General features: G+C 40.7%; 1 protein-coding gene across 3 annotated transcripts in view; it reads right to left on the bottom strand.

The window, feature by feature from the left end:
* The window catches only part of LOC111865235 (sodium-coupled monocarboxylate transporter 1), a 380779-nt gene that overhangs the window by 215359 nt on the left and 148377 nt on the right, over positions 1–17043 (bottom strand). The gene's annotated exons all lie outside the window — the stretch shown is intronic.

Here is a 17043-nt window from a genome sequence, read left to right as displayed (position 1 = left end):
TCAGTGCTGAGTATCTTGGATTTCCATTCATTCATAAGTGGCTCTACAGTCCTCTGTTGGGCCCTGACCTCTTCTTCAGTTTCGTAATCTTCTTTTACACAGACGGTAGGGCTCCTTGGACAGGTGATCAGCCAGTCGCAAGGCCGCTACCTACACAGGACAATACAAGTATATAATAAACGCACACATAAACATCCATGCCTTGAGTGGAATTCGAACACACGATCCTAGCGTCCGAACGAGCGAAGCCCGTTAATGAGTTAGACCGCGCGGTCACCGTGATGGGCGGCCTGGATGTAAAGGAAAAGTAATTTAAACACCAAGTTCATCTAAATAATATTTAAAAATTTAGTTCATATGTCACAGAGAAACCACTGCATCTCCATTACAAAGACAAAGTAAATAATGCTCTGAAAAAAATAATCACTGCTTATTATGAGAACGGTAATAAATCCATAATTACAATGTTTGGACAGAATTAACGTTCCTTAATTTCAAAGCAGGTGTATATATTTGCCACTTACATCTACCAGTACAATAAACAGGCAGCTCCATAATACGAGCTAGCTTCCGAGTTACTAAGTTATAGACCTTGGAAGTGTCTTCGGACACTTTCCCATGTCTAAATAACAAAAAAAGCAGACAGTGATATAAAGCAGATGACGTCGAACAACTGCTGTATCCGCGATATATGCTAACCGCGTTATAAGGAAACTATTTTTTTTATTGCTAGTGGGGTGGGACTAAGTCCCTTGTACTGCGGCCACTTCTGGCCTATTGTACCAGTCCCAGATGATAGTTGAGGGTGATTGTGGAGCAACTGTTGGAATGAAGATTGCCAGGGGAAACCGAACTACTCGGAGAAAACCCGCCCCAGCACCACTTTGTCCACCACAAATCCCACTTGGCCAGATCGGGGATCGTACCCGGGCCGCTGCGGCAGGAAGCCAGCGACTAACCGCTTGAGCTATGACACGACCCTATGAGGAAACTAACATCTACATAATCTCGGAATTTCTGTTATTATGAATATAATATAAATGCAGTGACTAAAATAGGTACCTGAAATTTAATGTATGTTTTGTACTGTGCTCGAGCTTAAAGTTTTGTTGTTAGAACAAATATTCCCAGTTTAGAGAAACCAGAAACATACAGCCTACTCACAGTGGATTGTGAACTTATCCTCCGTACCTGCACATTACAGCATGGAATGTTTCAGTACATTCTTACACTGTTACTAAAACATTTCACTAATATTTTTACGACAAAAAGTGTAAGTAATCGTATTTGGGGACAAGTTCAAAGCCGTAATACATCTTGAAACCGTAGTATAACGAGGGCCTACTCCATATAGAACTTACAACGTCACTGTCCTCAAGTGGAAAGTAAAGGCATTCACTCTGTGGAACTCATTGGATAAAACTACTGGTAAGCGTAGGTGCTCCTTTCGTGGACATGAAGCTGGACACTGAGCAACATTCCGGCCGTAGTACTTTTCTCTCATACACAGAATGGCAATGGTCTTAGAAAATATTGAAGTGATACTAAACTTACTTACTTACTCACTCATGGAGCTGAGCCTTTCTGGATGAGCCGCCAATTCTGCAGCTATTCAAGAATTTCCCAGCAGTTTATGGAACCCGAAGGTTCATTACCGTCTTCACAAGAGCCCTCCACTGGTCCCTATCCTGAGCCAGATCTATCCAATCCATACCATCCCGTCCTCTCTCTCTAAGATCCATTCTAATATTGTCAACCACCTACGCCTTGGTCTTCCCTGTGGTCTCTTCCCTTCTAGCTTTCCCACCAATATCCTATACGCATTCCTCGTCTCTCCCATTCGTGCTACATGACCTGCCCACCTCATCCTCCTTGACTTGATCATTCTAATTATACTTGGAGAATAGTACAAGTTATGAAGCTCCTCATTATGCAGTTTTATCAACCTCCTGTCACTTCATCTCTCTTCGGTCCAAATATTCTCCTCAACACCCTGTTCTCAAACACCCTTAGTCTATGTTCCTCCCTTAATGGCAGAGACCAAGTTTCACACCCATACAGAACCACAGGCAAAATTATAGTTCTGTATATTCTAATTCTTATGTTTTTGGACAACAGACGAGAAGACAAAAGGTTCTGGACTGAATGGTAGCATGCATTACCCGAGTTCAATTGCCTCTTAATTTCCTCCTGAATCAGGTTTCGATCTGTTATCGTTGTTCCCAAATATCTGAACTGTGCCACATTTTCAAAACATCTGTTTCCTATCTTCATATCATGATTTTGCCCTGCATTTTGGTGACGAGACAGTAACATATACTTAGTTTTCTCTGTGTTTACATCTAGACCAACCTCTTCACTTGCGTCAATTAAAGTTTGTGTGTTTTTCTTTATGGTATCTACATTATCACCCAGTAGATCAGCGTAGACCAACAGCTGATGTGTCCCATTTAATTCCAGTCCCACCTGGTTTCCCTGAACCATCCTATTTGCATATTCTAAGGCAAAGTTGAAAAGGAGTGGCGATAAAGCATCTCCCTGTTTTAGACCATTCTGGTTATGAGATTTATCAGACAAACGTTTACCTACATGGACTTTACTATAAGTTTCGTTTAAACACATTTTAATCAATGTAACTAGTTTCATGGGTATCTCAAACTCTATTAGGATATTGTACAATACTTCCCTCCTAACTGAATCATAGGCTTTCTTGAAGTCTATAAATAGCTGATGTAAACTTTCATCAGACACCAATTAGGTTAAAAAAGGTAAAGTTTTCCCTGCGCTTAACTAATTAAGCACTAAGCCATGAAGGCGTATGGGAGAATGAATGTATACATCCACATTTTCTTGCCCTCGGCACTAGCGGGAGGTGAGTGGTCAGTTTCACGCTCCGGCCGCTTTACCCCCGGAACTCATTGGATAGGAGGTTGGGTGGATTCCAAAGCCGGTCTGGACAACCGAGTTGGTTAGTTTGTTTACTTAATGACGCTGTCCGTAACTCAGGCTACAAAACGTACCACGTAACTTTCTATACTTTTAGACTGAATCTCGCCCGGGTTACCGTCTCTCCTAGCTGACGTTTCTCGTAGTTCTTCTCAGTCTCTCCAGGCGACTGTCGGGAACAGTTTCTTGAAATAAGATACGAATCCTTACCTACTCAAAATTCTTGATAATCTTTCAGTCTCATTCATCCCTGTGTGCAGTTGCAGTAGGATGGTTACATTACCCCCAAAACTCTCAGGCCTCATTTTGTTTCTTTAGGTGGGGTGAGACTGAGTCTACTTGGTACGTCGGCCACTAACTAGCCTATTGTACCAGGCCCGGATGATAGATTATGAGTCTGGAGCAGTCGGTGGAATGAGAATTGGTATGGGATACCGAAGCGCTTGGAGAAAACCAGCCCTAGTGTCACTTTGTCCACCACAAATTCCACATGACCTGACCTGGACTTGAACCCGAGCCGCTGTAGTGGGAAGCCGATTACTAACCGCCTGAGCTAAGGCACGGCCTCTGTCAGGCATTAAGGAGATACATAACAGTAAGCTCTGTGTACGGTATAATCTGCAGAACTGTTTTGCATGGAACGTTCATAACATTTCCGTATAAAGTTTATTGTCCTGGGAGGTGGTGTGCTGCAGAGATATCGGAGCTTTTAAGTAACAACGGAGTTTACCAACAGGAGACACAGGCGGAGCAAGAGACAAGACCGTGTAGACTGAAGAAAATATGACCACTTACTTCCATTTATAACCGTTACCGTTCCTTCGACATTGAGCAAGAGTTGTATTAACGCTGCCAACCATATTCCCCGACATGTTGATTCTTTTCCCACTCATGCTGCTGCTTTGAATTTCCCTGTTCTCGAGAGTTACAGTGTCTACTTGCCGGCCTTCTGGAAGGAATATACATACAGTTAAAGTTGTCTATGTGCTTAACTAATTAAACACTACGTCATGAAGGTGTATGGGGAGTGGATGTATAGATCCACATTTTCTTGACCTCGACACCAGTTGGAGGTGAGTGGTCAGCTTCACGCCTCTGTCGCTTTACCTCCGGGGAAAGAGCCTCCGGTACTCATTGGATAGGAGGTTGGTTGAAACCAAGAACCGGTCTGGATGACATGGAGAAGAGAAAATTGAAATATATATATATGCGTCATAAACAAATATTGTCTATCCGAATGAAGATCATTAAGAGCAACCTGTATAATTTAAATATGTCGGGAATAAATTGTATCGCAAGAGGGAATATTTTAAAAGCTCAAAATTGTATTTATTTAATATGGTTTTAAGTGTTATCTGCATTAAGTGCGTGCATAGTTAATGCATGATGGGTCGCTTCTATCTAGCCGTCCGTCTGCATAACCTCTTTCATCTACGAAACTACTCAATTCGTTTAACTGAAACATGATATTGATACAATTTCTGCATTCAATATTATCGGACGAAGTTAGTCGCCATTGGTTTAATACAGAATAATTCATTTGGAAATCGTACGCAAACAGAAAAATGTCGTATTTCACTATTCACTGAACATAAAACATAAAAGAGTGACCTCCACTGTTCTAAACATGTGCCTTAAACCTCATGACCATGATTCGAGGGGCATGTGCAAGAGTTTCCGCCATGATGCTGCACATGACATTTTCAATGTTCACTTCAAGTTGTACACTTTTTGCATTGTTTTTCTACACACATTTTTTAAGGCAACCCCAAAACAAGAACTATGTATGTTAGATTCGGGTGTATGAGTAACTATTATCCCTGGCCGCGCTAAAGCTCAAGCGGTTGGTCGCTGGCTTCCCACCGCGGCGGCCCGGGTTCGATCCCGGGTCTGGTGAAGTGAGATTTGTGGTGGACAAAGTGGTCCTGATGCGGGTTTTCTCCGAGTACTTCGGTTTCCCCTGTCAATCTTCATTCGACCAAATTCTCCATCATCATATTCACCCGGGGCAGGCTACAATAGGCCAATCAGTGGCCGTTGTGCCGAGTGGACCCAGTTGGACTCCACCCCCCACTAAGCGAATTAAAAAAAAAACTATTATCCCTTCGAAAGTGTCCGAGTTAGTCAGTCGAAGAAGAGAGTAAAATATGGTCATGAGTCGCGGACTACTCGGAACCAAGAATAACTGTGCTGGCGAGGACCAACAGAAATTTAGCCGACCGACCGAAATGGTCATGTCTCGGCATACCCATTCGATAATCTGTTTCGTGGGCTCCAGTATTTAACATAACTGCATAATTACGCATTTTATGCTTCAGCGATTGTACACTGACATATGAAGTGCAGTGCTTTCCATTAGGGCCCTATTTTAAATTAATCACTCTCTCTCTCTAACTCATACTTTATAAGAAAATCAAATCAAATTTCATCATTCTCTCAAAACCATTTGTCTTACACAAAATAGCAGGCCTACGTAAAAGTCACGTCTCATCATCATTTTTCGATACACAGTAAAAGTATATTTAAAGAAATTCAGGGAGAAGAATTACGTTTATGCTCTGTAGTATCTATAGTGTGACTGAAATCAAATTGTAGTACACCTGACCGTTGAAGTCACGATACACTCTCTATCATCAAAAGTTATTAGTAGGTCTAGATAAGCAAAGAGTAAACATGATAATGGTAATTCTAAGGACTTACGTTTTTAAGTTCATAAATGACAGAATATCAATAAAAAGCTTAATAATACCTGTTTGTACCAATGTAATAAAATTAATCTCAATTTTAAATTCTTACGCATGAAGTTACACATTGGACATAAGAGGCCCATGTGTGACCTTCTGACTGAGGCAGAGGAGTTAAACCTAAAATCCTTGTTCTAAATAGGCCTACAGCCATCTTTTTTTCCTTTTTTCCCTCTAGGACATCTCACACTCCTTTATTTATCCTAACACGATCAGGCGGACAGTGTAAATTATAAACAATCAGGTTACATACTAATCTCTAGTCTTTCGTTTACTTGTTCCTTAGGCCTCAATATTTTGTGTAGCGTAGTTCGTTGAAGCACTATGCTACAAGCCAGATGGACCATCAATTCCCGATGAGGTCACTGGATTTTTCAATTGATCTAATCCCTCTAGTCGCACTATGGCCCTGGGGTCGACTCAGCATCTAACAGAAATGAGTTCCAGGAATCTTCCTGCAGGTAAAGGGCGGCCGGCGCTTAAGGCTGACAACCTCACCGCCATCTGTGAGCCGACAGTCTAGAAAATTTGGGACCAACGACGTCTCACAACCCTATGGGCCTTCACGGCCTGTTACAGGGATAGTTTTACCTTCCTCTCAACCAGTGTTCAAGTTTCCTGCCGAACTTTGATCTGTTGCTTTGCGAAGATGACAGTCTGACAAGCCTGGCATTATACGTACCACAAGAGAACCATAACATCTTATACTTACCTCATCTTACTATCTTATCCTTAACGTCTCGCCGCCTTTATGACATGGTTACACCCCAAAGCTTAAGTTACACATTTTGCACCTGTCTAGAATCTAGAGAAAATGTCACTGCTCATCCAAGAATAGCGACTCATGTCGGAAGAATCACACCATCTGATACAAGGAAAATGCCACTGCCGTATTTTTGGTGAGTGGAATTCGAGTTTTCTTTATGCCCATTAACGAAGGTATAGTTGCTTATAACCATGGAAGCTGAATCGGTTGAAGTCCACTAATTAAACAGTTTAACCAGTTACAAAAACTCACATGACTAACCCCTTTCATGAAATGAATAAAATAACTCGTTTGGAAACACCGATCCTTCTTCGGTATAATTTCTAGGTCTTGTAAGCTAAAGCAAGTATTTGCCATTTCTTGATTGATTCAACATTTTATAGATTTCTGTAAATATAAATATGAAACACTATAAAAATATGCAGACGGTAGAAGGTAACTGTGTCCTAAATTAATCTCAGGAAATATGGGATTTAATTACTAATATTTATAAAATTTCTCATACTATCCTCCGATTCAGTTTGGAATCTTCAAAAGCTTTTAAGAAACATGTTTGGCCTTGAACAAGAAATTTCAATCTGACATCCATGTGCTGTGGATTCCATTGTACTTCCTATTTAATATATGTTAATCTTTTTTCTATCACGCGTTATAAAGATCATCATCTTGTAATTGTATTTATTAGTTGCAATTGTATTTGTTGTAGCTGTAATTTTATTTGCATTGTATTCATTGTGTGTAGTGTGTCCTTTACCGTTTGTGTAGTTTTGTGTGATATTTTGTTTGTGTGTTGTGTATTATTTCCTGTGATGTGTGTTATTTGTGTTGTGCCATATTGTAGTACCACTGCCACCAGGGAAAACCAATTTTCAGCTTAAATAATAATAATAATAATAATAATAATAATAATAATAATAATAATCCCTGCTGTACACCAAAATGTATTTATAAATTAAGGGTCTGCATATCAATGAATGAAAATATGTTATAAAACATATATCTCGAATTTTTCATTTTATCTGAAATTTAATGCCTTTTTTAAATAAATGATGCCTTCGTCATATGTGGCTAAATAAACTTACTGTAGTACAGACATACTGAATGGTAATGTTAAGCTGTCTCAAAGCGAAAGATAGAAAAACTAAATTACCTAGTCACATATTACATCTACAAGTCTTCCTGTTCAGTCATGGATCAGACGTTTGCTGTGAATTGCTCTTATCAGCCTCCCAGATGGACTTACAAACATACTCATTTTCAGTTGGCCACACGTGCGCCTCCACATCCCTAAACGGTACAAGCACTTCTGGTTATGAAAGCCTGTTCTAGAACGACTGACATTTATTTCGATTTATGTCCAGCTTAAATGTAACTACTTTTTAAGAGGAAATTACGTTTAGGGTTAAGACTTTAACGCAACCGGTTTAGTTGCGAAAATCATATAATAATATTATGTCTCACAAAACGCTAATGAAGTACATATGACTGTTAGATTCCATATCTCTGGCAATCGGGTCATGCACAAAACGCTAGTAAAGAAAATATTAGTTTCTACGATATGCCTACCGTGCGCTAAATTGACTATAAAAATAAAAAGCGACCACGCTTTGTGTTAGTGAGGGCATATACGTGGTATTTCGATGAGGAGTCATTTATGACGCAGTCAGTATCTAGGCTTATACAGCGTCGAAGGGCAGGATGATGACGAATTAAAATGAACTGGAAAGGATTTAGAAGGTAAATGTCGTGGTCTGATCGAGGCGCTACCCCGGAATTTTTTATGTTCTCAATTGAAGTCAGAAGGAAATGTAGCAAATATTAATGCCAACAAATATTTGTGACGTTATCTGTGTTTCAATGCACAGACCCACAATTCTGGGGCAGTCAAAAAAACATAATTTTAAACGGATGGAACCTAAGTTTCTAATCAAATTTTTGAACTCTTGGAAAAATCCTGGCGACTTCCATGGATGGTCATACCAAACACGGGGGCAGAAACGGCCTTAACTGTTTCTTACCAATCGTTTGGAAACGAAAAACAGACAAAACCGCGGACTTAACTTCACAGATAATGGAGTGCCTTGAGAAGGTGGGATGCTCATGACACAAGAATTTAACAGCCCATTACGAAGAAATAAAAGGAATATAAAAGAAAAAAGGAAGCGAGGAAAGAAAGACGAAAAGGATAATACAAACTCGGAATAAAGGAAAGGAGGGATGTATCAGAGTAGAAAAATATGTGAAGAAGGAAGGAATGAAAGAACGAAAAGAAATAACTTCATCATATTTCGAAAGGGATGATTCAGGAAAATTGGCGAAAATTGCGACAAATGTTATGTGAAATACAGCTCACCTTGTCTTTACTCATCACGAAGTGTTGTACGCGCTTCGTAACACTTATTAATTATGTGGGATACAATTACTTGGTAATTCGCAATTATATTCGCCAGGCAAATAAAATTTAATGGGAAGAGATTTTTACATTAAGTTGTGACGCCTACCGGACACACAGACTTCTACCGCTATCCTTGGCTTCGGTGACGCGTAAAGGTAGCTGAGCCTTTCCGCAACATGCTCCTTTGTTTGGTACTTCTCGGCGGTCTCACTTCTATCACTTCGAATAACGACATTAAGTGTACAACTTCATGACCAATGTTTTCAGATTTCGGATGTTTGAATTACACACGCTTCTTGTGGAAAGAAGCACAAAAAAAAGCATTTAATTGGTTTAGATTTGTTTCAAAAGAAGTGTGCAAAAGTACAAAGTGCAACATGAGTAAAGACAAACAACTGCGAGGGGCGAAGTCCGAATGATAGTCGGTCAGCCATTCATGAAGTTCTTTGCCTTCAGTGCAAACCGGAGATTCGTTGCCGTGTGCAGACAGCCAGTCACTGGACCTTATCCTGCACCAACTGCATTCATTATGCAACCCTATACCGTATTTCTTTTAATAATTATATACATTTTTAATCTTCCCGTAAGCAATCCTGGGTCAGTTCCTTACGAAACCTAGTGACTACTATGACGCCCCCATGAACGAAGTCCTACATTTCATTCGAATTGTAGGATTGATAAAGTGTTAATCAAAAGGGGGGGGGGGAGAGCACAAGAGATCATTGAAGATCGCAGTGCAAGGGCCGAACTATTATGGCTCACCCATTATACATTCATTCCCATACACGATTCAAAACCCTCCACATTCTGATCCCCATAAGAATACTGCGTGAAATACAAATTTCGAAACACAGATTCAAATTTCGAGTAATTTCTATGAATGGGAACGTGTCTTTAATCGGAAACTTTTCAGCAGAAGCAGACGATGAAATCTCCACAGTTACACTACATATTTAAAGTTCCAGTAAGTAAGTAATATTAACCACATAGTGACTTTCTGCCAGCCATGTCCTGTCGTGTTTTTTTTTTTACTATTTATTCAAGAGGCTGCGAATTCGTAAAACGTCCCCGAAAACAGGCCATCTTGACCGAGGTATATCGTGGGTTTCCTCAGCCCTTCTGTGCCATCGTGGCATCAAAAGAGGTCATAACCCTCCCGTCGACACAATTCCACACTCACCACTTACCTAAATCATCTGACTTCAGAAGCTAGTCGTAGCCTATATAACAGGTAGGCCTACAGCTGAGTAAATAAACTAAGAATCAAGAACAGAATTTGTGAACACGGTAATGAATCTTCGGGTTCCATAAAACGCTGAGAAGTTCTTGAGTCGCTGCACAATTGGCTGCTTCTCAAGAAGGGCTCGGCTCCATGAAATCAGTTATCGAGCACAGAAAGTATACACAAGAATGGAGGATACAGAATGAATAACAAACAAACAAAACAAAACTCGTGGTTTTAGTCCGCAAGCGAATTATACCGATCGAGCGACTGCTGCTTGTCGGCAAACTTAGTGCTAACTTTAGCGGATAGAGGGTGTCGCGTGGTCAGCGCAACGAATCCCCACGGCCGTTAATTTCGGTTTTCTAGACCAGAACCGTTATTTCCTTGAAATAGCTCCTCAATTATCCTCAAATGTCTGAGTGGACCTCATTCCAGACCACCCACTACTTCTCAGAAAATCTGGTAGCGCCCGGAATTGAACCCGGACCTCTGGATCTGTAGCCAGGAACTTTGACCACTGGACCACAGAGACAGTCGGAGAATGAAGAAACTGAGGAAATTAAGAATTTCAAGTTACTAAAAACGAATGGCGGTTGCTGCTGAATTTGTAAAATCTGTCGGTAACATATAAGGCCATCTATCAAATTAAGTGGGGTAACAACCCCTACTTGGAATCTTCATGTTTTTTTTCCGCAAATTCATTAGCAGCACCCTCTTCAGACACGCGCCCTACCTTCAGTCTCATAAAAAACTGTCTGTTGCTTCCTTTCCCCAATCCCTTAAGCATTTCCTTCGTCCCTTCCAGTCCAAACCATACAACAGCCGAGAACAATTTCGACCAGACAAGGGTAAAAAAATAAGTTTGGGGAGAAGAAAATCCAGCCACTGAGTTGCCTGCGATTTTGTAAGACTACACTGTGAAATGTTCTTTCCCATTCAGGTCCGAAGACAACAAATTCCTATAGGGAATGATGTTTCTGGGTGGCATTCCTCCCCGTGAGACACACAGATGGGTAGCAATGCTTTTCAATGACTCAACTTCACGTGCAAGAGTGTTGTATAGGCCCCATAACCAGGAACAGAGTTCAGAACAAGGAAAACTAGCGACTTAAATTCCAGCCAGACGAGGGGATGCGTCATACCGGACTGAACACTCCCAGCATATCTACTGGTATTCCCATCCACGTGAAACAGTCAGTCAGCATGAGCGAAGTATAACCGTGAATAAACCGCAAAGTTATGCTCTGTATACTACACTGCACTGCGAAAGAGACCTACAGGCAAAATTATTCGTATTGTGATTCGCTAACTTTTAAGTATGCTTAAGTTTAATTGAACTGCATAATGAGCTTCATACCTTGTACTCTTCATCAAGTATAATTAGAATGATAAAGTTAAGGAGGATGAGGTGGGCCGGCATGTAACACGAATGGGGGAGAAGAGGAATGCATATAGGATATAGGAAAGAGCCAACTGGGAAGACCAAGGCGTAGGTGGGTGGACAATATTAAAATGGATCTTAGAGAGATAGGATGGGATGATATGGATTGGATTGATCTGACTCAGGATAGGGACCAGTGGAGGGCTCTTGTGAACACGGTAATGAACCTTCGGGTTCCAAAAATGCTGGGAAATTCTTGAGTAGTTGCAGAATTGGCGGCTTCTCAAGAAGGGCTCAGCTCCATGAGTGAGTAAGTAAGCTAAAGTTTCATTGGGTGGGTGATTACAGATTCTCAGGTTATTTAACGACATTTTTTATGCCCATATATCATGAAACATCGCGTCTTTTGATGAATATAAACAATAACATTTAGAGAACGAGGAAGAAGCACAGTAGCCTGGATACAAAAATCTACAAGTAATTATTTGGTCTCTCGATATGGATCGAAACTGAGATCTTAGATCTTAAGCGGGAGTAACATCTGCTTTCAAAGCACTACAGAAGCACTTATAGAAATGTTGGTACCATTTACAATATTAATACATACTACACGTGTGTTGCACACTATCGACTGTTCAAAGTACATCTGAGATACACTGTGTTTGGGGTTTGGATTTGTCCCTTTCTTCGGGTGATTGGCTGTAATTATAGGTCTACTAATAGGATTCCGCCCGTCACGGTACCACAACGGTCTAAGGCATGTACTGTCTTCGCGCGCTCGGAAGCCGGGATCGAGGGTTCGAATCACACACAAGGCATGGATGTGTGCGTATGTGTTTATTCTGTGTTTGTGTTGTCCCGCTTTTAGATAGAGGCCTTGCGACGAGCTGATTACCCGTCCAAGGAGTCCTACCGTCTGTAAAATGATCAATGAAATTGAGAAATGAGCCCTATGCTCCAAAGTGGGAACGAGAAGAAAAAATATAAGGCTCCATTACTTTTAAATGTCTTAATGTAAGGTTCAGAGAAGTTCATTGAGGTACGCCTAGGCCCACTGGGGCTGTAGTGCCAAGGGGGGGGGGAAATGTAAGGTTAGTGTACTGGCATATTATTCCAAAGTTTCGGAATTTGCTCAAAACCGCGATCAGTACAACGACAACCCATCACTTGCAGACGGGACTATGGAGTAAATTATACCCCAGTCATGTACGTTGCAGACAGTGAACAGTGTCTGACACACATAGTATTGGCCAATGAATCGCAGAGCTAGAATTACTGTAAGTAATGTGTCTAGATGATCATCTGAACATTGAGACAAGAGATTATGCATGCCATTATTAAATAGAACATAATTATAATTTCACATGCTATATATCACGTGAACCTACATTTCGATCAATCACGTACATTATTCAGTTTTTCAACCATATTCGACTTGCATTTGTAATATGGTGTAACTTAAGTGCTTGGGTTTAGCCATTTCTCTGCAACATCCGTTCTAAATTGCATAAAACTAAACTATAATAATTAAATATTAATAAATTAATTAAAATATAATAATAATTAACAATCTGAACGGCGTCTTCAGTGGCAAAACACGTTACAATATTTAGTGAGAACACACGACTAATCCAACTATCAACTTTCTACGATGCAAGTCTATGCATATAAAGTAATTCTATTGGACAGATATATACAGATTTTAAACGAAAGTCTCAAGAAATCGAAACAAGTGACACGTCTTACATCCAGTTATATTAATGTTCCTGTTATTTGACGCGAAGCTCAGTGAACTTTGGACTAAGTAACTTGACCGTACAGTACTTATTCTGACTGCGATACACCCACACCCATTCGGCAATCAATAAGATAGCGATGTTTATTAATTCTAGCCCAGACAGCTGGTTACAACTATGTTAACACTATTCCCAGTTAGAAGAAATGGTCCACGAAAACACTGTGCAACTACAAGAAGGCCAATCATGTTGGCTAAGCCCATAGGACCAATAGCTAGCATGTGTAAGTAACTCTTGTTATAAAAAATATATTTCACTCTTTATTGGTTGCCATGAAAATATTTCAGGCAAGGGATTATAGTAATTTAATTGGTAGACTTAATATGTAGGCCACGCAGTCTCTATACATCCTTAGTAAATTCACAGAGACGTTTCATTTTCGTTAGTTCTGAGTAATCGTCTTTCTCTAAACCATGAAGAAATATTACACATTAATTAAAAAGACTCCACATAGGCTCGCTACATATTCTGACTCCTACGGATGTTACACTACACACAGTCATGTTCATAAAATGAAACCACAGAAATAATGTACACGTTAGATTACAATTCATTAATAATTCCCATAAATAAAAATCATTTATATGGTCGTCATTTTGATACATCTTCCTAAAATAAATACCCTAATACAGTTTACACACCTTTCAAAGGTCTGTCACAAACGCAGATCCCGGAATGGCAATGGTGTTGTTCTCACTACATAACTTCGCGTGACCACTGTGTTGACAGCTGATTGTGGACAGCCTCCAGCTATGCCTTGTTCATGAAACTAGGCCTATTTTCATTTCCTACAGGGTCCAGTATTCGAGGCCAACTCCATCTATCTGTCTATGGCTCTACAGCCCTTTGTTGGGCCTTGGACGCTTTCTCACTTTCTTTATATTTTACTCACTCGGTAGGACTCCTTGGACGGGGGATCAGCCCGTCACATGACAGCACAAACAGAATAAACGCACACAAATATCAACGCCTCGAGTGGGATTCGAATCCAGGACTGCAATGTTCTAGCGGGTGAAAACAGTTCATGCCTTAGACCGCGCGGTCACTGTGACCGGCAACAACTCCATCTAAAGGGCCCAAATTAGTAGCCCCCCCCCAGCTTATGACTGAAACGAATCCAGTGTCCAAGTCGTTGTGTTATTTTAAGTGTAGGTTCAGAAAATGCGAAATGTCCACCGGAATATTTGTATTGATCTACGTCACTTTCAAAGTGACCAACTGATCAGTTCACATGATCAGTGGAACGTAGAAACGCCTGCCATATTTTGATATTTCACGACCGGAATATGCAACTAGAGTGACTTACAGTAGATTAAATCAATTTTGTTAGCAATTTTATAACAGTTCTTACTTCTCCATAAAGTAAATTTAAAAGTTGCCATAAAAGTATGTAAAAGAAATTGCATTTAAGTAGGGCAACTCATGTTAAAAACCGTGTATCAGTCGGGGGAAAAGATGGACGGACGAACATACAGCTGAATAATGTGGCTTCGAATGAAGTTCGCTGTTCGAAATTTTAGTTGGGACTTTGCACGTTTACAGCTACGTGCTGTGCACTGGCTTCCAAAGAGCTTCTATTTTTGTGTGGTTTATTTACAACGCTGTCAGACTATACGGTAAACGCGCCATATTTCGAATACTTAAGATAGGAGCCATTTTTTTGTTGATAGAACGGTGAACCATTAGTACTTTGGTGCGTTCATGTCTAATACGAGAATTAGTACTTACTGTGATCTCATATGCAGGATATGTTAAAAAATTAAATAACAGCGTAAAAAATGTAAACGGTCTATGAAAATGATAATCAAATTTCTGATAGGCGACATAACTTCTTAAGAAATGTCTTTCATAAGAAGAACCATAATAAAGGGAAGAGAACACGAGGAACATACGTATACAGTAAGTAAATAGCCTTATTTGTTATAAAGAGGAAAGAGTCATGTTTGAAAAATATTAATTACATTAATATCAACTGACCTAATTCCTCACGCCGCACTATGGCCCTGGGGTCGACTCAGCTTCTAACAGAAATGACTACCAGGAATCTTTCTAGAGGGTAAAGGGAGGCAGGTACGTAAGACTGACAAACTCACCGCCATCTGCGAGCCGACTGTCTAGAATTTGGGAGCTTCGACGTCTCACAACCCTATGGGCCTCTACGGCCTATTTCAAAGATATCTTTACCTTTTACCTTTACATGAATATGTGCAAAATAATCATATAGTTTTTAACAGATGTTAACATCAAGTTACGATCTTGTGTGAACAAAAAAATGTCGAGTCATATTTCAAATTCGACAGCTTATCGAGTGACATGCTCGCACAAGCAGGTCTTTCAGAAAATCAGTTTTTGGTATCTTTTACAACCCGCGCAGAATTCTCGTGGATTCTACGCTCTATGTCTTCCTTTTAGTATCAGCCACCTAATAATGAATAAAGCACCGAAACTCTATAAAATAATGCTCCTAATTTCGGATGATCGAAAGTCGCAGTCATGTTAAGTATCCGGAATTAGGCAACGCACTATTAATCTAAACATGGCAGCATAACGGGGAATTGAAGCTTTTGTAAGCGATGGGAACACGTGATATATATGTTATAAAGCGTATAATTAAGTTCTCAACAACATTGCGCAAGCTAAAACTCGCGCCTGATTTCGAAAGCGAAAATATTGCATCAGATTTGGGGGAAGAACACACTGACGGTATAACTACACTACTACTTCAATATCAAAACTACCGCTGCTAAGGAGTTGGTCGGGTAGGAGGTGTAAGGTCCTGTGGCCACCACCGCAGTGCTGCCCTTTTTTTTTTTTATTGCTAGTGGGGTGAGACTAAGTCCCTTGTACTGCGGCCACTTCTGGCCTATTGTACCAGCCCAAGATGATAGGTGAGGGTGATTGCGGAGCAATTGGTGGAATGAAGATTGGCAGGGGAAACCGAAGTACTCGGAGGAAACCTGCCCCAGCGCCACTTTGTCCACCACAAATCCCACTTGACAAGACGCGGGATCGAACCCGGGCCGCCGCGATGGGAAGCCAGGGACTAACCGCTTGAGCTATGGCGCGACCCTCAGTGCTGCCCTTACTTCCTGTAAAATTATGCTATTCGAATTGCGCGCCTATCCGAAATATGGTGGCCTTATTCTATTATACATATGTAGGTAATGTCAAGTGGCAGGATGGTTGACGCATGATGAATTGGAAATAATCTGAAATGAAACGGTCGTGGCCTAACAGAGGTACTATCCCAGAATATGCGTGGAGAGAATGCGGAAAATCTCGAAAGACTTTGATCAGGTTGGCCGGTGTCCCGGCAGAGATTTGAACCGATAGCATCACAAAGAAGTGTCTACAGCGCTATCCCGTTCAAAACACAAAAAGCGCCTTGAAACGAATACGAGGGAAATTCTTATTTTTCTTATGTAAGTGTTTTGGAAGATGCTAAGTGCGAAGAATAGATCCCATTCTTATGAGAGGAAAATCGAATTTGAAAGTTATGCCTATATAAGACCTGAGGTCCGATAGTGACACCGTTTTGTGACCACAGTCATGGCCAGACAAGTTCTACTGTGACCACAATTGTGATAAAACTTGGAAGTAGGAAAATTTTATCCCTATAACAACCAGATGGTTAGAAAAGGAGTATAAGCTAAGGTATACGACGCCTGTGCGGGCCACGGTAGCCGAGCGGTCTAAGCCATGTACTGTCTTTGCTCGCTTGGAAAGCGGGATCGTGGGTTGGAATCCCACTCAGGGCATGGATGTTTAGTTTGTGTGTGTGCGTTTTTCT

The sequence above is a fragment of the Cryptotermes secundus genome, unplaced genomic scaffold (assembly GCF_002891405.2).
Source record: "Cryptotermes secundus unplaced genomic scaffold, Csec_1.0 scaffold614, whole genome shotgun sequence".
In the NCBI taxonomy this organism is placed as follows: domain Eukaryota; kingdom Metazoa; phylum Arthropoda; class Insecta; order Blattodea; family Kalotermitidae; genus Cryptotermes; species Cryptotermes secundus.
The sequence above is the reverse complement of the archived record's forward strand: the minus strand, read 5'-3'. Positions and strand labels throughout refer to the sequence as shown.